This window comes from Lycorma delicatula, chromosome 3 (assembly GCF_047948215.1).
Source record: "Lycorma delicatula isolate Av1 chromosome 3, ASM4794821v1, whole genome shotgun sequence".
Taxonomy (NCBI): Eukaryota; Metazoa; Arthropoda; class Insecta; order Hemiptera; family Fulgoridae; genus Lycorma; species Lycorma delicatula.
Window position 1 is genome coordinate 124,608,487 of NC_134457.1, and position 25,277 is coordinate 124,633,763.

Sequence of the window (25,277 nt, forward strand, 5' to 3'; positions counted from 1 at the left end):
AGCATAATTATGTTAATACACATGACTGACGAGATGATAGTGCAGTATGGTGATAGAACGAGTATTGTACCGCAGCATACCTTGAACTTTTCATATAAACAGAATTATAAATACAGACTGAATTATTTATCAAACAATGAGTTTAACCTTTTCCCATCACAATGATCCGCGGTTGATTAGCGCTCCGCGAAAATATGTTGGTGTCTGATTGCCTCCCTTCATATTCTTATGCTACCCTCTTGTGAAAAACATTTCAAAAAATTACAGTATATTAAAGAGATTTAACAGATTCTGACCAAAAAAAAAACCGTTACAATTGGATATTTTTTTTTTGCGCATTTTTTATTAGCGTAATTTTGTTTGTCTATGAAACATAGTTTGCTGATTTTAAAAATAATACTTTCAGGCAAATCGGTTGAAAATTGGGCAAAATATGATGAAAAACCGGTGTCATAAATCACATATGTTAGTATAAGTGAAAGTAGATTCAGAAAACTACGTTTCATAAAAATTCTCACCACTTAAAAGGTTACTCAGATTGACAAAAAAAAATTTTTACTGTATACTGTTATTCATTATGAATCATTATGTGTTTCATATTTACCGATATCTTTTGTCAGAAAAGATATTTATAGACCTCAAGTAAATGTGACGTATTTATGACCACAAATTCCTTTTTTTTGTGGTGCCGTATATCATAATTTGTTATGTGTTTCAATCGAAATAATAAATAAATCCATAATCATCATAGCAATTGTAATACACAATTCACACACACAAGCACATTTCTGAGAAAAAAATGGTCATATTCTTTCTAGTCTAAATAAAGCATTGTACATCGTATAAACATCGTTCAAATTATGTAATAAAACTGATTCCTTTGTGAATATAAAACAAAATAACTGACTTACATGCCATACAAAATGATTTTGTAACAGCGTTTTAAAACTTACAGAAAAGGTTAAATTAGTTTCTGAAGTCAAAAGTCATTTAAAAATAATATAGAAAGACGATAAAGTGAATTTTGACGTAATTTTAAAACAACAAACAATATTTCCGACATGAAAAAACCTTGGTTGAAATCAATTTATGAAACATAACATTTTCATGATTTAATGATTTACAACTCCGCAATTAATATAAGTTTTTATTATTTTCAGATATTCTAGAAATTAAGGAATTTTGAAGGGTACCCAGTTCAGTAAGTAATCAAATTTATATATTTAATTTTTGTAATATAATAAAATAAAAATTGTTATTGCATACGCATATGTAAATTGAATATATTTTTTATTTTTAAGGTGACACACACACACACACACACACACACATATATATATATATATATATATATATATATATATATATATATATGTATATGAGTGTGTGTGTATATTTTTAACTCTTGTACATTATTATCGATATAAACTGGGAAAAGTTTCTGTTTTATAATTTTAAGTTATTTTTGCTTTTATTCCACAATAAACGGGATAAAAATCAGTTCATAATCACTAAACCATTTACTTGTTTTGTAGTTAATTAGATGATTAATTACTATTTGAAAATCTATCATGAAGAAATATTCACAATTATAAATAATATAAAAATTATTCAGAGTACCAAAGTATAAAAAAAAAGAATTGAGTTTTTTTTTTATGACTTTTATTAGTATTTGGATACGTTTATCCATAATTTATACATAGCTCACATAAAAGCTTTTATATTTTACGTTCATTCGTTGACAAGTTATTCTGATTGTCGGTTATTTTGAATCAATTTAAAATTTACGTCTCTACAATTTTAAATTCGTTTATTTGATATATCATGAAATTAAAAACATTGAAATGAAATTAGGGTTTGATAATGAAACGTTCATTTACATTTAATAGCTTACTCGTCCAATTAATTCTAATTAAACACTTTTTTTTTGCTTTATAACTGTTGCCATTTTTTCATATTTTAAATTTCTGAAATGTTATCATTAAACGCATTTAATACAAAAAGTTTATAATTAAATGATTGACCCAGTTACAATCTGCTTTCTACATTTGTCTGTTTTTCAAGTTTTAAAGCTGTAAGTTACAATATATGGAAGTATTAAATTATTTAATAACTGAATACAATGAAAATCATAAAAAAAATGTTTAATATATTTTGTTATGTGTATATATATACACACGCACAGTATATGTGTACGTATAATGTATATAGATTTTGTATACATACTCTATATATATATATATATATATATATATATGAAATTTATTCCAAGTTTTGGATATTTTCAAAAAGTCCGGAATATTAGTCATTGCGGGCTGTTGAGAAAGTTAGCAAAGCAGGAACGGTTATTTTTCTTTATCTTTGGAAATTGGAAAACAGATCTGCTTTTGGCAAAAAATCCAAACACATCTTGTCTTGGCAATACGACTGTGCTAAGAACAAATGATTCATTTGTCTACCGGCAACGAGCTAGAAATATTATATAAGTAACCAGAACAATTCCTGAATTATTGACAAAATTGTAAAACATCGATAATCAGCCAATCAATTTTCTTTACCCATGTACGTCGGGTGTAGGGTCATCATTATCTGGGTACTGCCTGGCGGGAGATCCACTTCTGTTGCTTGCCTTCTCCTTCGTCCAATTGTAGTTTCCGATCTTCACCTCATCTATTAACTTCATCCTGCTACTTCCTTGTTTCCTTTCTCCTTCTACTGACCCTTTCATTGAAGTTTTCAAGATTCCACTTTTTCTAACCTTTTGTTACTGGTTTTCTTTTCTTTTGTTTAAATCTCGCAGAAGAGCTCTTTCTTCGTTAATGTTTTTTCGTAACTTTTTCATTCCACCTTTTATTTCTTGAATTATTCTTACCAACCTCCGGTTTAGGAGTCTAAACAATATTTTACCGGCATAGGCTATTAAATTTATTATCCTGTGTTCTGTACATATTCTGGTATCATTACCATTTTCATTTTCACAAACTCTTCAGGCCATTATCCCGTCTGTAAATCCTTTTTACATTCAGTTTATTAAAACCTTTACGAATTTATAAAATTTTATGGCAAGTTCATGTACTCCAGTCGATGTTTTATTCCTTATTTGCTTTCTATTCTTGACATCTTAATATCGATGGTCCTATATCCTCTTCAGTACCTTCCATTCCTTTTCTATGTTCAGTTTCTCATGATCCTCTCTTGTCATATACAGATCCTACATTTATTTCTTCCATCTTTCTCCCCATGTAGCACTTTACCATCTTTATCCTCCATTTTTCTTAGTTTACGATTTCCTTTCCATTTACCCCAGGTTCCGTTTTTCTATGTTTCAACTGTTTTAACAAATTTCGCTTTCTTTCCCTTTTAAAGTTGGAAATCATAATTAGCTGTGACTATTAATGATATCTACATTTGGTAATCCACTCACATTTTGGCTTTCTTAATCGCACTCCTACACCTGTAAAGTTCTAAGATATGGACTACCTGATAGCGTGCTTTGTTTCCAGGGAATGCCCGTGTATATCACCTCTTTTTATGGTTTTAACCAAGTATTGCTTATAAATAATTTTTTGTTGGCAAAATTTTATTAATCTGTTCCCTTTTCTATTCCTTAAAACTGTCTTATATTGCTTTTATTTTAGAGCAATTCGATGTTTTTAGGATATAAAATTTATTTTCATTAATATGAAACGTTCTGATTCTATTAGGTGAAAGAGTGTATGAATTTTGAAGAAAAAATTTAATTGTTTGAAATTCATTAATATTAAATAATTGTATTTAAAACAAAATAAGAACGCGCGTGTGAGTGCTTGTGCGCACATGGGATGTGTGTGCGTGTATGTGTATACATATAGTTTAATAAAAATAGAAAATAATATACTTTTCTTATACGTTTTCATGAAATTATAAAAAAAGAACCCTTAGCATAAAAAATGGGAATAAGAAATTTGTTACTGAATATTCTCTAATATAAAATTAAAGTTTAGCTATTGTAAAAATCAACGAAAAAAATCTTCTATAACTAATCGATTCCATGAAAGTTTTCCGCATATATTTAACGGTTCAATAAGTAATAAAAAGAAGTGTTATGACTTTATTAAAAGTACTTCAGTAAATTGAAACCAAATTTCACTTCCAGAAAAATTCACTATCGGTTTAAATAAATATTCTGAACGTGGTGGTCAGTTATTGAGAGAACAAAGAACGGCAATTTAGCTGCTGATGGAAGGGACTTCATCGACAGAAAATCAACCAATTAGACCATTGTTTGCAGGCCTGCCAATGACAGGTGCCATAAAGTCCAACTCTTGCAGCACAAAACACTTCTAACGCTACTATTTAATCGCCTTTTTATTTTACATGAACATTCAAATGGATTTTTAAATAATAAAAGTTTAGATGTACCAGTACTAAATTTAAATTATAAATCTAAATATTTAAAACCAAATGGTTGGGAAATAAAATACATCAAAAAGTAATACATTACAATATCGTTTTTTAGTTTATCTAGTGATTTAAAATGATATGTCATGTGACAAAACTGATAGGGAATTTTTAATTTTTACAGCGCAAAAATATTTTATTTTACTATGTATTTCCCTATATGAGTGTATATATATATATACACTCATATAATTTTAACTCTAATGCAGCACTTTTTTAAAATATCACTATACAGCTTATTTCCATAATTAAACAAACATTTTTCAACATGGCTTTTTTTATATAAAAATGATTTCCACATTATTTTATCACGCTCAAGCTTTCAGATTATTAAATCCAACATTTCAGGTTATTATTTGCTTTTTATATTCTAATTTTTGGCTTTCCCTGAAAGGAATTGGACTTTTCCTTTAGTGAAAGGAAAAGTTTAGTGAAAGGAAAAGGATTAATAGTGATTAATCCTGAATATTTTCTTACAATATTCGCTCAATATCTCGATCCTCTCTATATCTCGAATTTTTCGCTCAATATTCGACCGATCAGTTTACAATTTTTCTTTTAAGACTTAAATCAGGGACTTTATTTTCTGAATCACTCTAATGAACACATTCAACCACAAAAAAATAATATTTTCTCTGAAATTACTTAGAAGAGTAATTTTTATTAAAAGATGATTTTAAAATTTGATGCAATGAAATATTATTATTTTAAATAAGATTTAAATACAGCTTTGGTAAGGAAACTTAGTTAATTATAATAATCGGATATAAAATATGATAATGTATTAATCTAATTTACTGCAATTTAAATTAATAATCTTATGCATATTAAGACTAGATATAAGAAGAAAAAGAATGTTCTTGACACTCAAAACAGATTTATATAAAAAACAAATTTAAAAAACAAGTTAATTAAAACAATTAAGTTTTTGAATCTAGCCTTCTGGTTCTTTCTTAAGTTAAGGAACCAAATTTGTAAAAAAGAAAGTAAGAGAGTCCGAAAAACTCAATCTTTTCTTTCAAATGATTATGAACTTAAATTTCTAGAATATTAATGGCTAGTTCTGTTTTTTTTTAAATTTTTATCTTATTTAATGCTTTTTATAAGTATGGATTTCTTGTAATAATATACAACAGAAATAAGAAAAAATTATATAAACAATAGAGATTAAATAAAGTATAAATTTACTTTATCTTGTATTTTCTAATAATAATGATTGCAAATAATAATTATAAAAAGATATGAATTATGCTGTCATAATAATAAATTATTGATTGCTTATTAGTAAAATAAAAGAGGCACTTCGTAAGAGTTATTTAAGACGTAAAAAAATTAAATAGATAGAAAAATTATAATCATATTTCCAAAAAAGAAATAAAAAACAAGATAAATACTATACAAATTAGATTACGATATCAAATCAGCAGTTAAATTAAAATTATAATTTTAATGTTCATAATACATTAGCAGTATAAAAAAAATAACCGAAACATTTACGAAATACTAAATACTTCCTTGTACGCCTATTAAATCACATTTACACATTCTTTTAAAATGAAAAGAATATGAAATGTTATTTTATTAAAATCTTCTGATATTTCTTCTTTTTTTTTTTGTTTATTATTGAATTATTACTCATCGTAAAACATTTTCTACAATGAGAGGTTAATAATTATTAATAATAAAACAATATATTTAAATTTAAAAAAAGGAGATGAACCGATGTGCCTTTCCCTAAGATCCAAATATTTCATTAATTAAAATTTTATTCGGCTATAACTTTGGAACTAATTAAAATAAGTACTTATGATATATTGTTGAAAAGCTCTCAAATGAGGGCTTATTTAACTGCAGTTAAGAAAAAGTACAAAATTCAATTTTTTTGGATTTTTTAATCCAAAATTTCAACATCCTACGGCTAATCGTTTGTGAGTTATGCAAGATACATACATACCACGTTACGCCAAAAAACTAGTCAAAATGGATTTAGGGATGGTCAAAATGGATATTTCCGTCGAAATCTGAAAACCGAAATTTTTCTCGATCACAGTACTTCCTTTACTTGGTACAAGGAAGTAAAAGTATGAATTGAACAAAATGTTCACAGAGTTAAAGGCATGCTGCGTTTATTTCAATGTTGTAAACAATTCCAGACGTCTCTGAGTAACTTGGACAAGAAATGGAATAGCTCCAAGCGTTCAGGATGTTCACTAAACGATATTTGCGTTATATTTATGGGAAGGAGATGAAATCTTTTTTTTCCAAACGAAAAATTTGGATCGAAATCTACTTCAAAAGTAGCTAAAACATAAATAAATGATACCTTAAAGGAAATATTCTGTGAATATTCCTGTTTTGATACTTAAATAAAAAGTGTTGTTGTTTAACAATTCAAACGTAAAACGACTGTCATAACGGAACAAAAATCGCATCAAGCGAATATTAATATTTTATAAATATTAATGATTTTGCACAATTTTCAATAAAAAAAAAAACGTTGGCTTGTATATTCACCCTATATCTCCGTTCTAAACGGACCATGTGTGATAAACTATCACACATGGTTTTGTAGATGTATCAGAGTCGTTACGCTTTTAAATGACCTAACTTACGGTTAGGGCAAATAATGGGCAGGCAGGAGTAGGTTTCATAATGAACAAGAAGATAGGGAAGAGAGTAGAGTATTTCAAAACGCATAGCGATAGAATCATTGTAATAAGGATAAAATCAAAACCTAAACCGACAACGATTGTTAACGTCTATATGCCTACAAGCGCCCATGATGATGATGAGGTAGAGTGTGTATACAAAGAGATTGATGAAGCAATTAAACACGTAAAAGGAGATGAAAATTTAATAATAGTTGGAGATTGGAATGCAAGCATTGGAGAAGGCAAGGAAGGAAATATAGTGGGTGAATACGGGCTGGGCAGAAGGAATGAAAGAGGGGACCGACTTATAGAGTTTTGCACGAAGTATAATTTAGTAATTGCCAACACCCAATTTAAAAATCATAATAGAAGAATATACACTTGGAAAAAGCCAGGCGATACTGCAAGGTATCACATAGATTATATCATGGTTAAGCAAAGATTTAGAAATCAACTCGTTGACTGCAAAACTTACCCTGGAGCAGACATTGATAGCGACCATAATTTGGTGATAATGAAATGTAGATTGGGGTTTAAAAACCCGAAGAAATAGTGTCAGATGAATCGGTGGAATTTAGAGAAGCTTGAAGAAGAGGAGGTAAAGAAGATTTTTGAGGAGGACATCGCAAGAGGTCTGAGTAAAAAAGATAAGGTAGAAAATGTAGAAGAAGAATGGGAGAATGTTAAAAAGGAAATTCTTAAATCAGCAGAAGCAAACTTAGGCGGAATAAAGAGAACTGGTAGAAAACCTTGGGTTTCAGACGATATATTGCAGCTGATGGATGAACGTAGAAAAAAGAATGCGAGTGATGAAGAAAGTAAAAGGAACTATCGGCAATTAAGAAATGCTATAAACAGGAAGTGCAAACTGGCGAAAGAAGAGTGGATTAAAGAAAAGTGTTCAGAAGTGGAAAGAGAAAATGAACATTGGTAAAATAGACGGAGCATACAGGAAAGTTAAGGAAAATTTTGGGGTACATAAATTAAAATCTAATAAAGTGTTAAACAAAGATGGTACACCAATATATAATACGAAAGGTAAAGTCGATAGATGGGTGGAATATATTGAAGAGTTATACGGAGGAAATGAATTAGAAAATGGAGTTATAGAGGAAGAAGAGGAAGTTGAGGAGGATGAAATGGGAGAAACAATACTGAGATCTGAATTTAAGAGAGCATTAAAAGATTTAAATAGCAGAAAGGCTCCTGGAATAGACGGAATACCTGTAGAATTACTGCGCAGTGCAGGTGAGGAAGCGATGGATAGATTACACAAACTGGTGTGTAATATTTATGAAAATGGGGAATTTCCATCAGACTTCAAAAAAAGTGTTATAGTCATGATACCAAAGAAAGCAGGGGCAGATAACCGTGAAGAATACAGAACAATTAGTTTAACTAGTCATGCATCAAAAATCTTAACTAGAATTCTATACAGAAGAATTGAGAGGAGAGTGGAAGAAGTGTTAGGAGAAGACCAATTTGGTTTCAGGAAAAGTATAGGGACAAGGGAAGCAATTTTAGGCCTCAGATTAATAGTAGAAGGAAGATTAAAGAAAAACAAACCAACATACTGGGCGTTTATAGACTTAGAAAAGGTATTCGATATAAAATGTTCAGCATTTAAAAAAAATTAGGGTTCAAATACAGAGATAGAAGAACAATTGCTAACATGTACAGGAACCAAACAGCAACAGTAACAATTGAAGAACATAAGAAAGAAGCCGTAATAAGAAAGGGAGTCCGACAAGGATGTTTCCTATCTCCGTTACTTTTTAATCTTTACATGGAACTAGCAGTTAATGATGTTAAAGAACAATTTAGATTCAGAGTAACAGTACAAGGTGAAAAGATAAAGATGCTACGATTTGCTGATGATATAGTAATTCTAGACGAGAGTAAAAAGGATTTAGAAGAAACAATGAATGACATAGATGAAGTGCTACGCAAGAACTATCGCATGAAAATAAACAAGAACAAAAGAAAAGTAATGAAATGTAGTAGAAATAACAAAGATGGATCACTGAATGTGAAAATAGGAGGAGAAAAGATTATGGAGGTAGAAGAATTTTGTTATTTGGGAAGTAGAATTACTAAAGATGGACGAAGCAGGAGCGATATAAAATGCCGAATAGCACAAGCTAAACGAGCCTTCAGTAAGAAATATAATTTGTTTACATCAAAAATTAATTTAAATGTCAGGAAAAGATTTTTGAAAGTGTATGTTTGGAGTGTCGCTTTATATGGAAGTGAAACTTGGACAATCGGAGTATCTGAGAAGAAAAGATTAGAAGCTTTTGAAATGTGGTGCTATAGGAGAATGCTAAAAATCAGATGGGTGGATAAAGTAACAAATGAAGAGGTATTGTGGCAAATAGATGAAGAAAGAAACATTTGGAAAAATATAGTTAAAAGAAGAGACAGACTTATAGGCCACATACTAAGGCATCCTGGAATAGTCGCTTTAATATTGGAAGGACAGGTAGAAGGAAAAAATTGTGTAGGCAGGCCACGTTTGGAATATGTAAAACAAATTGTTAGGGATGTAGGATGTAGGGGGTATACTGAAATGAAACGACTAGCACTAGATAGGGAATCTTGGAGAGCTGCATCAACCAGTCAAATGACTGAAGACAAAAAAAAAACTTACGGTTCTATTAATAAAGCCAATTTCCTGTCAGGATTCATTACCAAGAAAATTTTCGCATGGTGTGGGATATTCGTTCAAACTCGTATCAAATATGACACCAGATCCTTCATCTTCTGAACTTGTTTTAAAATATCATTATTTATTCTGTAAATGTCAAACGATCAAAGTTTCCTGGTGAGTCTACAACATGACACAATAATTCCTAACCTTGTTTCAATTTATTATAATAACTAAACAGTTTGTTAATATCGTTTTTTGATAAATAATTATCGGTATTATCACAAAGATTCCTGAACAACATATCATTCGTAGAATTTGTACATACATTTGAACATACGTAATACGAAAGAACAGAACTAATATATATATATATATATATATATTAGTTCTGTTCTTTCGTATTACGTATGTTATAATATATATATATATATATATATATATATATATATATATATATATATATATATATAATATTACCAACCGAATTGACTGAAATTTAAAACTCTTGGATCTTCAAATGCATAATTATAAAACCAAATAGCTGCATTAATAAATCACATAATTATGAAACCCATTTTTTCTTAACTTCCTTCCGAAGATCTTTTGATAAATGCAATATCAAATACCTGAGGTAGATACGACATCAATAGAACCCTAACATCCTAAGCCTCAGGCATTCTGCACATTTAAAACAAAATTTTAGGAATGATTGCTAAATTTCCTTTGAGTTGAACCTAATTAATAGTCTAGAAGTTGTACTTCTAATTTATTGCATATAATTCAAGGCTATCAAGAAATAAAAGTAATAGTGAAAAGACCGACTATTAAGTTCTACTCAAAATACAACACAATTGCTAATTCTGTTACTGAAGAAAAACTATCGAAGGATGAACAATTATGTAAACTAAATAACGGTATCATTGAAATATACTGCTTGTAATCGATAATAATTTGCGAAAGAAAATAAATTCTGGCAGTATCAGATGTATAAAATTTCAGGAAATTTGATAGTCAATCAAACAGGATCATAACCATATAAAAATCAACTACAGCTTGCTTTTTCATCAGAAAAGCGTCCTCAAGAAGGTAAAGTAGAAGTTGTAGTAACCTGAAGCTACTACACTACTGATGGGACAGTAACACCGAGTGAAGATTTCAAAAAGTTTCTAATTAATTAATAATTCATTATGATTACTAATTATTACTAATAACACTCACTGGCTGACCTTCAGCGCTCAGTTTTAGTTCCTTCGACGTTATTTGTAGAAGCGTACAATTATGTCAGCATTACAACTCAAATAGCTTTCATTGATAGAAAAATATTCATCTATTCCAAATAATATCTGTAACTAGTACCCTTCTTGACCCTAATTAAAAATTCAAAACCTTCGTCAAAGAAAGTCTTTATTGTTTACCCGAAGTACTTTAAAAAATTGCACAATTGAAGTTAATATGGGCGAATAAAGTTAGCACTTCATAAGCCATTACGTATCAATTTTACAAATATTTTTTTTTTAGTATATAACAGTATTCTTTATTACAGTTAAAACTATTTTCTTTTTAATCTATCAATGTTACTATTAAAATAAATATTTCAAATCTAAAAAATTAGACATATTGTATAGCATACATACGAGTAAGGCGTAGTATATTAAATAAAAGTAATGTAAGAATAAATAATTTAATAATTAAACAATAATGTTTAACCCTCATTAAACAATAATATGATTGTTTAATATTCAAATTTATCTAGACTAGAATTTTATTCAGTTTTCTGAATAATTTGCAAAGTATAATAAAAGTCTGGAATGTGAGTCAAGTGGACTATACTGAAAAGAACAAGTATAATTAAAGTAAATCAACTTGAAAGTAGTAAGTAAATGAAAAACTAGAAGAATATTTTTGAAAAAGAATATGGAAAGTTTTTATTACAAATTCAGGTTAATTAACTGTTTAATTAATCATCTAACTATTAATTAATTACATTAGGGTCAATGCATATTACGATATAAAAAGTTTATAATATAAAGAGAAATTATTGGTAATAGAATGAATGATATATTTTTTTTTAATGAATAAAGAAGTAAAAAGTAATTACATATTTTAATGAAAGCTACGTAAGTAGGTTATATATAATACTATTAATTTAATATATTTCAAGATGAAATTGTTGATGAAATAAGTATGAATAAATTTACGTGAATATTTATAAAAATTACCTAAAATTTATTTCCTTAAAGCAAACTTATTTTTATCATTATCAGGTCATTTGTGATTTGGCTTATAATAGAACCTTTCCATAGCACCAAAACTTTGACTACGAGGTTTAAAGTTCTCTCGTTATAAAGGCATTGGAGAGTTAGCTGAGATCGGCAAATGAACGGCAAATTCTATTTTAATCCGTCACTTAATCGTCAGTTATATGCTATTGATGTTGGCCACCACTTGAAGCTATATAATTTTTGATTTGCTACTACTTCTAAAATCTTGAAAATTGACATTATCTCAGAAAATTTTCATTAACAACACTATTTGTTTAAATTATATTTAAATATTATTTCTGAATGATGCGAGAGGTGGATCAAAAAATAAGATATACCCTTTCCGTGTTCTTGAACTGAAAGTAATATATTAATGTCTTGTGGTGGCAGCACTGGATGTGTTAGTCTTCACGCTCCCCAGCAGCAATTCTGTACGACATTCAGAACGTGTTTAGTGTCGTTGTCAATATGGCGTATCCTCGAGAGGTTTCGTCCAGCATAGAAGTGCGTTCAGTAGTCCGATTTTTGCGGGCAAAAAAAAATTACAATTGTTATGAAATTCATTGCCATATTGTTGAGGTATACGGTGAGAATGCAATATCATACCCCATTAACTCAAAAGGGTGACAAATATTCAGAAACGGAAGAACAGATATGAGTGACGACCTGCGCGCTGGGCGTCCTTCAACTGCAAACAAGACGGGTAACGCGGAATGCATGAATGAAATGATCTTGAGAAACTGGCGCATTAAAATTACAGACATTTCAAGTAAACTTAACATCAGTTATGGTAGTGTGTTTGCGATAATTCACGAACAAATTGGTTACCGTAAGTTTTGTGCACGATGGGTGCCACATCTGTTGACCGACAACCCCAAATATCAACGTTCTCGTCTGCGCTTTCTTTTTTTCAACGTCATTCCAGGATTGGTCCACAGTTTTTGAAACAAATTATCACAGGGGATGAGAGTTGGGTGCTTCATTACATTTCTGAGGCTAAACAAGCAGCACATGAATGGGGACCCAAAAATTCACCGTAGCCAAAAAAGTGAAAACATCCCCACATGTACGAAAGGTTATATTGACAGTGTTTTTCGATTCTGAGGGAGTTGTTTACAGAGAATCTATGCCCTGAGGAACAACTATCAATGCCGAATCTTACTGTGAGACTTCAAAAAAATTGCATAACGTCTTTAAAGATCGAAGACCCGGAAGATTAAGCGATGGGTTTTTTCTTCACGACAACGCTACTCCTCATTCAGTTTACGTGATGAAGGAGTTACTGCAAAAATTCAAGTGGGAAGTGTGGTCTCATCCGCCTTACAGCCCTAACCTAGCACCCTGCGACTACCACCTGTTTGGTTCTCTCAAGCGAGACCTGGGAGGGGAGCGTTTTGCTAATGATGAACTGAAGGAAGCGGTCCCTTAATGGTTGTAAGAAATTGGACGAAATTTTTATGAGAGTGGAATTGAAAAATTTGTCACAACGTATGAAAATTGTTTAGAAAAGCTTGGTGATTATGTAGAAAAATAGATAAAAATATGTAGTTTTTTTTCAATTAAAAAAAAAATCTGTCCTATAAATATGTATTTGTTTCATAGAGGGGGTATAACTTCCTTTCTGATCGTCCCTGGTATGTGTTATATTGTATGCTAAACAATTCAAAGTCACTGCGGTTTATTTTAATATAATTACTTTTAATTTACAACTTAATATTTCTGTGTACAAAGATATTTACGATGAAACATTTTGTAAGCTATTTCAACAAATGAAATTATTACTCTGAAAAGGTTTTTTCCGTGGTTTTTGCATTTCTTATAAATAATCAGTATTGAACCGTTGTTGGTTATTGTAATATTCTGATAAAAAGTATTGTAAAAGCAGTTACACGACCGAAAAGTAAAAAAAAAACTTATGAATTTATTTCCAAAAATTTCAAAAAACTACAAAAAAAATCACTATCTATTGATATTTCTTCTGGTAAGTTTGTGTTGTCAATAAACCTTTTTTAACATTATGCAGTAGTTAAAAAATTTCAAAAAATTTGCATGACTGTTATAAGCAAGGTAAACTATTAAGTAGGTCTTTCTCTTTTGTGATTTAAGCAAAGCTTTATTTGTTTAGGTGTAATACACTCTATTATATAATTATTGCAATTAAAAAACATTGAAAATAGATACAGCTTTTTTTTAGAACACATATCACTTATACACATTCACAGTAAGCTAATAATTCTGAGAAATGTACTTTATTATAAGAGTCAAGCAACGAGTAGATGCTTTAAACAAGCTGTGATAATTGAATAAACGATTACAGTTTTTATCGATTAAATTATATGAAACTAGAAAAATAACATTTTTAATTATTTACAGTAATTTTTTTACTAATCATATTGTCACAGGTTTTACTTTAGAGTAGAGTATTAAACATTCTTTACTTCATGCCTTATGTTTAATGAATTCTCATCTTCGCTGATGGTAGTTATTTTCGGTGAAAATATGAAAAATAAATGACAGTGAAAATAATATTTTATTGTTGGCAGAGAAAGGACGTTCTTTTGTCTCTCACCAAAACACATCATTATTAAGGAAAATGTGTCCACTAATATACGGTTGTTTTTCATTTTTTGTACATATTCTGTTCAAAAATTACGATCCAGTGGATGACTTTATTCCAAATAGCGATTAAAACTTCTTTTTATATACCCTATTAAATAGTTTAACATTATATTATTATTAAATGTGTTTTACGTAACAAATCATGGTTTCAATAAAATCTATTTTTGTAATGCATTGTGGTATATACGAAGTAATAAAATATATAACTACATCGAATTCATAATAAAAGAGAAAATTTGACAATTTTCTAAAATAATCTTCTCAGATAGTATAATTTTGCAAGAAAAAGTATCAGTAAATTAACTCCTTCAAAATACCTAATATTTGGTTAAGTGTAATATATATTGGCCATATGTAAACAATATTTCATTGATTTTTGCGTAAATAAGTTCTTAAGTCTGTGTCCAAAGTAGGAAGAAAGGGTGAAGGAACGAAGATAAAAAAATAATCGAACAGTCTTGTACAGACATATTACTCTTAGAAAAAGAACATAATGAACTTTTCCGTCTAAAGTCGAATGTTGAAATCTTTTTGTCTTATTGAACTGATAAAAAGAAATAAATAAAATATAAATTTATATATTTGGGTATGTGGTTAAAAACTAACTGTTATTTCATATATATATATATTTTTTTTTTATATACACTAAAAATTAGAAACAGTAAAACAAAATTTAAAAATCTATAATTAATGTTCTTCATGATATATATCCAAATTTACCTTCGAAAATTTAATGGCTTGATCTGTAATAGGGGATTCGGATGCGTTTGGTTTACGATTTGGAAAACAACACTACGAATGGCTGGAAGACAAAAGTAAACATTGATAAAAACCCTAGGGGAAGACCTACGCCAGGTTTCTACAGACTCAATATCGGAGTGGCGTTTATCAAAACATGAGGGTAACTATTTTCACCTTCCCGACCGTAGGGAAGGCTTTATTTTCTTGGATTTCAGAAACACACATCCTGCCGTATTTTAATTGAATTTATTTCAAATAAACATTACATTATTCTTTTATTTTCCAATTTTATGTTATATTAGACTACGTCTGCTCAACGCGTAAAACTAATAACAATCGTAAACTGAAACAAGGTTTATAGGATATATTGTATCTTCTTTATAAACATCAGTCTTTTAAATTTTTCCGTAATAGATAATAAACGAGATTTATCCTTTATCGTAAAGCAGTAAAAAGATAAGCAAATAAAGATATATATTAAAAATCATTTGCTTAAATGGTTTAAAAGTTTGTATAAAAGGGTATTTAACGTAAATTCTATATTCAAGTATTTTTAACGCTTTTTATAGCATATAAAAAATAATTTCTATTATTACTCTGATTTTGCATTACAAACATTTCAAATTTTTCCACAACTTATTTAAATAATGCATTTTATTAACTCTTTATCAGCTGCGTCCTACATACAGTTGTGTTAAAGAAGAAATGTTTGAAAGGAAAAAGAAGTCTTAAATGTCTGGTATTTTTATGTAAAATAAAATAAAAGACGTGGAATTTTCAAAAAATGTAAACGAATTCATTTTGATTACTTGTAACCTTATAGTAACTTTACAATCTGTTTAAAGTTAAAATTGAACAATAAGTAAGATACATTTTGAATGAACATTAAGAAGCTACAGATCCAATAGTTTGTAACTTAAAGTTAACAAAAAGTAATGAAATTTCTTTTTGTTAACTTTCAGCAGTAAGTTCTCTGCCATACGCGTTGTAGTTTCCGGTGTTCTTCTGTCTTTCTGTGATGAAGACCGGATGTGTATTTTGATCTGGGGAGCAGAATCCAAATTGGGAGTGGAGGCCCACGCCGCTGACTGAATCTATTCGTCTACTGCATTATGCACATCGGCCGGTGATTTTGAAGGCACGTCTAAACTTGTATTTTTTTCCAAAATGTATCGAAAACATCGTTTACTGGTCAATTTATTATACAGTGAGATCAAGCAGTTAGCCTAACGTCAAAAGATATAGTAAGCACAACAGTATGATCTGACGATAAGTCAAAATGTGGTTCAACATGTAAATAGTTTTCAGAAATACCTTTGAACATGAAAAGGTCCATGAAATCTGAGATTTTACTAAGATATGTAGGCCAGTAGGTTGGCTCTCCAGAAGACAAACCACTCCAGATTGTACGCGAATATTAGGTTCAATATAATTTGTGCGTTGGAGTTTTTTTCCACTGGAATTTCATCGTTCTGCCAACTGACATTTTCGTTTTGTATGCGCAATACTGGTATTGCTTGGCAGGGAGGGTTTGCCGTTATAAAAATTAAAATCCATAATATCACAATCGTTCTCTGCTTTTGAAAAGTCGTTCATGTTATCGATAATGTCGTCTCTAACTTACGCCGCGCCGATTTCCAACGGTCCCTGTCAGAACACTTTAGAAGCCCACGTATTCTATTACCGCTTAGGGTTTACATGAGATAGTAGGCTATTGTTTAAATCCGATGATTCGCCGTTGCTAGGAGTAACAGCTTGAAAGTGGTCCATAGCAACGCCTATGGAAGGTTATGCCGCTTATTTAAAATACGACATCGAGTAAAAATATTCCTTCTTGAGACAATACTAATATAGTAATCCACAGTACAGTCTACAGAAAATATAGTCTATAATATAATACCTGTTTATATTCGGTATAAGATAAATTTTCACTAGAATTCACTAGACCCGTCTGTCTTACACAGAAACAGCTCTTACACTAGAATTGAGAACTAAACAACAAATAATGTTGTTCAATTAACTGTTAAGAAGAAATAATAAAATAATATTGCATAAGAATGATAGGTTTTAGATGAATAAAAAAAAATAAAGTTTTTAGTCAAAAACCAAGTAAACAATTCACAAAATTATATTGAATACATCAAAATTGTTACTAAAAAACCCTGTAAAACAAGTAAACCTCTCTTTTATGACATAGAATATTTAATAAACTTGTGTTGACTATTGATGGCGTAAATTTCATATAAATTAGCATTTCCAAGTAAGTCAACCCTCATCCGTTTTTAATCCACACAGGATGTAATCCATAATAATCCTTAAAAATGTTAAAAATAATTTTTAAAATAATAAAATACATTTTTTGTTAAGTAGGCATAGCAGTTTTAGTACTAAACGTGTAAATATACCATCATGTTTTTAAAATTTTTATTCATTATTGAAATACGCTCTGCTTATATCGCTATTTTATTCATAATTTTGGGCTTCCTTCTATATACACACATAGGTTTTCATAAAAAAAAACAATAATAATAACCCACGGAGTATGAGTATTATTTATAAAACAAAGTAGCTTGTGTTTTTACGATTCTATAGTTTACTTTTACATCATGCACGTGCTCTAAACGTACTTTTTAGAAAACAAAGCATTAATATTTAAAGCCCCCGAAAAGCTCTTTATGGTACTCGGAGATTATTATCAGAATATGTAGTGAATTTTTGTAATCTTTTTTGAGAAATTAATAAAAATATTTTCATCAAATTAACTTTCCTATTTGTAGTAGTAGTGGTAAGATAATATCGATATTGCATGGGTAAAAGAAAATAAATTTCTGCAACCCATTAAATTGATCTAATACAGGGAACCGAAAATCTTGAACCGATTTACGACTCGTCATTGATAAAAGTACATCTATTAAAAGTCATTTGTAGTTTAAAAAAAGTATGAAAAATAAATGTTAAATGATATAATTATTCTAATGACTTATAGTTACACCCCAGTTTTTATGTGAATGGAACTCTTCTTTTTTAAACAGAATAAATATGTTTGGGACTATAAAATTCGGCAATAAGTACATTACAGAATATGAAGTTTTAGATATCATGAATGATAAAATGAATTATTTCATCAAACAAAAGAAACTGATCGCACGAATTAACTGCCATTCGTACGACCTACATAACTCCAATAATTATTATAAGGTACAACATAATTATTGAATTTCTTTGTTTTTAATGAGCAAAAACAATTTAAATATAATTATTACGTAAATTACATTATAATTTAGATATTTTACTATTAAAATTATGAAATGATTTTAGATTATTGTTAAAGTAATAAATGATGACGCAGTTCACATTTGTTCCGTATGTATTTTTAAATGACTTTATTGCGCGAGAAAAAAGATCAAGGGATTTCCTGTACAATGGTTTGAAATGCTATTATGTTATTGATTGGAAGACTATCAAAAAGCATTCATTGCCAATATATATAGTGAAAATAGTCTGCGGTAGTCTACAACTCGGAAACTAAAAAAGTATAGTCATGTATGATTACATCAATAAACCACATAAATCTGTTTTAGACAGTATTTTCATAAAATAAATAAATACATGGACAAATACGTTGTTAAAAATAACTTGTTCAATTAAGTAGAGTAATAAAACAAAGTTTTTACATTAATTTCTCGAATATCAAAAAATATTTTAGGGCAGTTTGTATTTTTCTATTAAATTTTAAACGGTTTGTAAAACTGTTTTACCGAATACGAAGAACTGTAATATAATCAAATTAGTAGATATCGTTACCACCATGCTAAAGTAACGAATGTGAAAAATCGCATTTTTCAGATTCGTCATTATACTGCAAATCTGAACGTCCTGCATCTTGTAGTAAACTATCCAATGCGTATCTCTTTTACGAAGGCAAGTTTAAACCTTATCATTTGTACGAATATGTCTATTTTGTAGCATTAATAATGTATGACTAACAAATAAATTATTCGATAGTCTACACTTTTACAAAAATCCCCTCGACGCAATTTTTACACTGCATTTTAATGAATAACTCACATTCGTGAATTTACACTACTTATTTTATATTCTTCTTGTATGTAACTATTTGCAGAGTGCGTCACGAATGTGCCACAAACATTTTTTTCAGAGGTACGTGTTGTGGTTCGTTTTAAACGTACGACTATAATATTTCAATAGTTCAAACAAACTATAACAGCATTAATATATATATTTCTCTTTTAACAAGCCTCCATCTGATTCTATTCCGGAAAAAGCGAGACAAGAAATACACAAACACTTCCACTCATTAGAGACAGTACAAACCCAGCGTTAGTTTTTCATTCGTCATATTGAAGTGATAAGCCGAAAATAAATGTTGTCACTGGTCATTCAAGAAAATAATTTACAAAATAATACTGTTTTTTGTATAAAAATGAAAAACACACCGTGTACAGGGAATTCTTTTTGAACACACTGGGGATCAGTGAAGGAATAATAAGAGGGGCCTCAATACAGGAGTTTTAGAACCTGAGAGAAAAGGGGCCACAAACCTCTCTTGAATATTGTTGTTGATATAAATTTTATTAAAGAACACATTCTTTCTTTTCCAGCCCTAGAATTTCATTATTGTCGGCTAAAAAGTGAATTTATCTATTTAGATGCATACCTTAACATAAAATTGATGTGCATTATGTATACAGATAAATGAAAGGAAAAAGGAAGAAAGGGTTTTGTCGTTTGAAACTTACCGTAAATGTTTCAGAACTTACAAACTCAAATTTCATAAGCCTAAAAAAGACATATGCAAAACATGCTCAAAATCCAATGAGAGTAGCGCGTCTGAAAAAAATGAACACAAAAATCTTACGAGGAGCATGTAAATAGAAAAGAAGCTGCCAGGAATCGAAGGGATGACGACAAGGCAACGGCAGCAGAAAAAAATACTATTGTTCTGGCATTCAGTTCTGACCTTCAGGCTGTCTTGTACACACCAAAAGGTACTGCTGTGCCATTCTTTTATGCTCGAAATCTGGCAGTCTACAATTTCAAGATTTACATTTAGGAAACGGGGACATCCACTGTTACATTTGGGATGAAATTGAAGAGAATCGAGGCAGTAACAAAATTTCACAATTTCGTTTTCAAATATACAATGTCGAAACCTGATATTGTCTCTGTCAGAATGATGTCCGACACTTGTGGTGGTCAACATAAGAATGACAATTTTAGTGAAATGTGTTTACATGCTGTAAACACCCATAAAAAACTAAAAATCATAAATCATGTTTATTTTGAACCCGGAGACGGCCAAATGAAGTGTGACTCGGCCCACTCTAAAATAGAATTAAGAGCGAAGCACGCACCCTTTTATATTCCAGAAGACTGGGTACAAATAATTAGATTGGCGCGAGCAAAGCCTCGTCTGTTTGCTGTTACCAATTTATTACATGACGATTTCTTAAATTTTAAACCTACAAATTTCAGAATAACCAATCAACAAAAAAACGTGAAGAAGGGTAAAAGAATAACTTCCAAAAAAAACAGAGGATGAAGCAACCTCTAAAGCTGAAGCTCGATTTAATTTTAACGATTGTGTTTGGTTTCAGTACCTGAGATCAGTTCAGAATAAAATTTTGGTAAAATCAACATGAAGCCGAATTCAAAACACTAATTTTGAAACCTAAAAGACAAGAAATCAAACCTGTTGTTGCACATAAAAGTAGGCTTGCTATTTTTGTTGTAAAAAAAAGATTTGTTGCATCTATGCGAACAACATTTAATTTTCAGGCCATATCACGTGTTTTACGAAAACCTGCCCATCGTCGGAATATAAAAAAGACAGGTTACCCGAACCAGATGAAGACGAAGAAGAAGATAAAACAGAAGAGAAAATGATTTTTATAAAAAATGTTTTAGCTGTCATTTTTATTCATTCTATTTTATACTTAATATTTTTTTATATAGATTATTTATGTTTTATTACCTTAATTTTTACTTAATTCTTAACTTATTTTTTAATAAATTTATCAATACCTTGAATAACTTCATAAACTACATAAACTATATTGAAAAAGGAAAAATAGAAAATATTATGTTATACTTAAAACTTTATTGTCACAAACTGAAAAGTAATTACCCTATACGGTAACAGTTTTTTTTTAAAGTAAAATTGTGTAACTGTAATTTTTTACAATTCTAAGTTTTTTTCAATTATTTTATAACTGTACGTTTTGGCTATTTTAGTCAGTTTACTTCTTATAATGATTATTCTGCTGTAATGTTTGGTACCTTTATTTAAATTTACATATTTTTTCAAATATTGTAATAAACTTATCAATACCTTGAATAACTTCATATTATTTAATCATTGCCGCAATCCTTTATCAGTACTCCTCACTAAGCAGACTTAGCTATCAAATTGCAGAAAAAAATTGTTTATGAAATAAATTGACGAATATGGAACATTCGATAGTTTAGACTTTTCAATTTATTAACAGATTAAAATTGTCGTATTATGCAGAGCATCTTCGTTTTTCCTGTTTTACCTCCCGGAATTACCGTCAGGTATTACTTCAGAGGATGAATAAGGATAATATACATGACTGTAGACGAAATTTAGTTGTGTGTACGAAGTGTACAAGACTAAACTTTCTGAGATGTGTGGTTAATTGAAACCCAACCACCAAAGAACATCGGTATCCACGATCTAGTATTCAAATCCGTATAAAAATAACTGTCTTTACCAGGACTTAACGCTGCAACTCTCGACGATGCGTTCACCACTAGAGCAACCCAGTGATTAACGCAGAGTATCTAATTTAATTTTTATTTACTGTTACAACAATATTAATGCCCAGTTAAAGATAATAATGTATATAATCTACAGGTAAGGTATGTGAGGTAAGGAATCGGACCAATCTTGAATAAAGTGAATAAAAATAATGGGCCTATTTAAAATTTAACACTGAAATTGTTTTTTTGCTCTACTGAAAAGTTTAATGTTTCACATTCGTTATTTTAGCGTGTTGGAGACGACATAATCAAGAACTATTATTTCTATTCTAGATTGAAAATAGTTAGAAAAATACATTAAAGGTTGTGTTATTGATTTCCAAGAAAGAAATATCGTTTAGATTTAGTTCAGATAATTTTTATTCTAGCGTGTGTGTTTCATGTATATTTATTTATACTATTATGATATATATATATATATATATATATATACAATTACATTATGTTTTGTATCAATGGAAAAAATAAAAACAAATATTTATTTGGTGTAATGAGATTTTAATAATAATATTCACGTATTTTTTTATTTTTATTGTATAAACAACGTAATAGGTTATTCAAAACATCGTGAAACAAATAAACTCTTCAAATACCTGTTACGGGAATAGCAGGACATATTTATTACGGTTTCCCGGTAATCAAATAAATCGTTCGTTCTGAGCACGTAATTTCATTATATTTCCAAATGTTTTTCAGAAATTGAATAGAAGACAAATTTTTAATAAGTTTTGACTACTACATGTTTTCTTCTTTTCAATTCGGGTATTAGTTTACTAAATGAAAACAATTACCCATTCAGTATACGTAGTAATATACATATATAATTTTTTTCTTTAGGATTAATGATGATAAAATTTCTAATTAATCTTTGCATTCATTCACCTCCACTCTTAAAATAGAAAACAATTAAAAAACAGTCCTAGTAGACTAATTTTATTCAAAGGTTTCGTTGACTGTACCTGCCCTACGTTTTGTATCAATAATTTGGTTATTAATCATCTTTAAAGACTTTTATTTACATTTACTTCCCTAAATTAATTCTTATTTTAGCTTACAATTCTTTTCCGCATCAGCTGTTCATTAAATGAAACTTACGATATGTGTTATTAAACAGTTTCTTATTTTATTATATCTCAGTAATATTGTTTGTGCAGCTTACAGCGTGCTACTTTAACCGGTTAGGATGTATTTTTTTTCAAGGTTTTCAAGTAATTAATGTCATTATTATAAACTATTGAAATACCAACGTTCCAAATACTTAATAGTAAATATTAATAGTAATAATAATTAAATCATAAATAAATAGCGTATATTCATTGTAAATACTTTACAAAACCAATATTCATAAGAATAATAACAGTAATGGAGAGAAAATATACAAATTACATCTGCCAGTTTCAGTTGAGACTCATTGAGATGCTAAATTTATATTATTGTTTTAAAATCATCTTTTACAATCAATTTTCATGAAGTTTGGCGTTAAAATTCTTTGAATATTAAGTTATGTAATTATGAATACTCTGCACCAGTTTAATGTTATACAATGATCAGAATTAACAAGTAAAAGTGAATGTTATTTCCTATGTATGTTACACATATTATTTTTGAAAATAATTCCACTGAACTAATCTCGATAATTTAACTGGAACTTCTCGATAATTTAATAGGAACTTCTTTAACAAAAAAATACCAACAAAATCGGTCCATTTGTTACTAAAAGGCTTGAAGTGCTTAGAACAATGTTACTAGTCGAATTAAGATCCTCAACGTTTTTATTTCAAGCCTATTAAAAAGTAGAAAAAAAATTGTGTACTCTAAAAAACCCCAAAAATTAATTTTTACTTCCTTGTACGAAGTAAAGGAAATATTGTGATCGCGAAAAATTTCAGTTTCAGATTTCAACAGAAATATCCATTTTGACCATCCCTGAATCCATTTTGACTAGTTTCGGCGTGACGTCTGTACGTACATATGTATTTCGCATAACTCAAAAACGATTAGCTGTAGGAAGTTGAAATTTTTGATTTAGAACTGTTGTAATATCTAGTTGTGCACCTACCCTTTTGGTTGGAATCGACAGGACCAAAGGTGTCCAAAAAAGCCCAAAATCTAAAAAAATTGGATTTTGAACTTTTTCTTAATTGCAGTAATAAGCCCTCACTGACAGCTTTTCAACGATATATCATAATTCGTACTTATTTTCATTGGTTCCAGAGTAATAGCCAAATAAAACTTTAATTAATGAAATATTTGGATCTTACAAGTGGAAGGCACATCGGTTAGAATCCGACTTCTTTTCTTTTTTTTTTTTTAACTTTCTTTTTAAATTTAAATATATTCATTTATTAATAATTATTAACTTGTGATTGTAAAACGATTTTTACAATAACAAAAAAAATATATGAAAAAAAAATTCTTTATTTAAGAATTGGAGGATCGTATCTCACTTTCAAATGAAATAAGTTTAAATGAAGTGCATCAAAAAAGTGTGTATGTAATTTAATAGGCGTACAAGGACGTCATCTGGTGTCCACATCAGATTTTTTTCAAACAATGTATTACTGGGTTGCAGATCTGATTAATGGAGTTGGCCATTGCACTGACAAATCTTACATAAATGGAAAATATGTAGGCTATTGTATCACTGAAAAGGATTCTAATTTAACAATAAAACATTTTTTTGTAATGTTAAAAAATAATTTCCATTACGTCCATTTCTTGTTTACAGTATGTAAATTTATTTCATAAATTAAGTGAAAAAAGAAAAAGACTTGGGTATAAAACTAGAAAATTGCAAGTTTATATTAACTAAATGATGTGTGTGTGTGTGTGTGTGTGTGTAAATTTTTTAAGTTATCTTCCTGAAAATTTGGTAAAATCTGATTAGTTGATTATATTTAAAAAAAAGAGAATACAGAAAAAAAATCATTTATGAACATTTTAGATTTAGTTCGCACACTTTTATTCACATTCTCTAATTACGTGAATTACCAATTTTTTCTCAATTTTCTTGGTATTAAAGAACTGATAAATCCGTTAACAAGAAAAAGAATTATTCGTAATTTATACATATACCATAAATTATATGACTATTTTAATAATAAATATGTT

General features: G+C 29.2%; 1 protein-coding gene across 3 annotated transcripts in view; it reads left to right on the forward strand.

The window, feature by feature from the left end:
* The window catches only part of LOC142320974 (neurotrimin-like), a 615,054-nt gene that overhangs the window by 198,523 nt on the left and 391,254 nt on the right, over nt 1-25,277 (forward strand). For all 3 annotated transcript variants that reach the window (XM_075358973.1, XM_075358972.1, XM_075358970.1), the window contains one exon: nt 1,161-1,201. The gene's annotated coding sequence lies outside the window, so the exon portion shown is untranslated. The remainder of the gene's footprint in view (nt 1-1,160; nt 1,202-25,277) is intronic.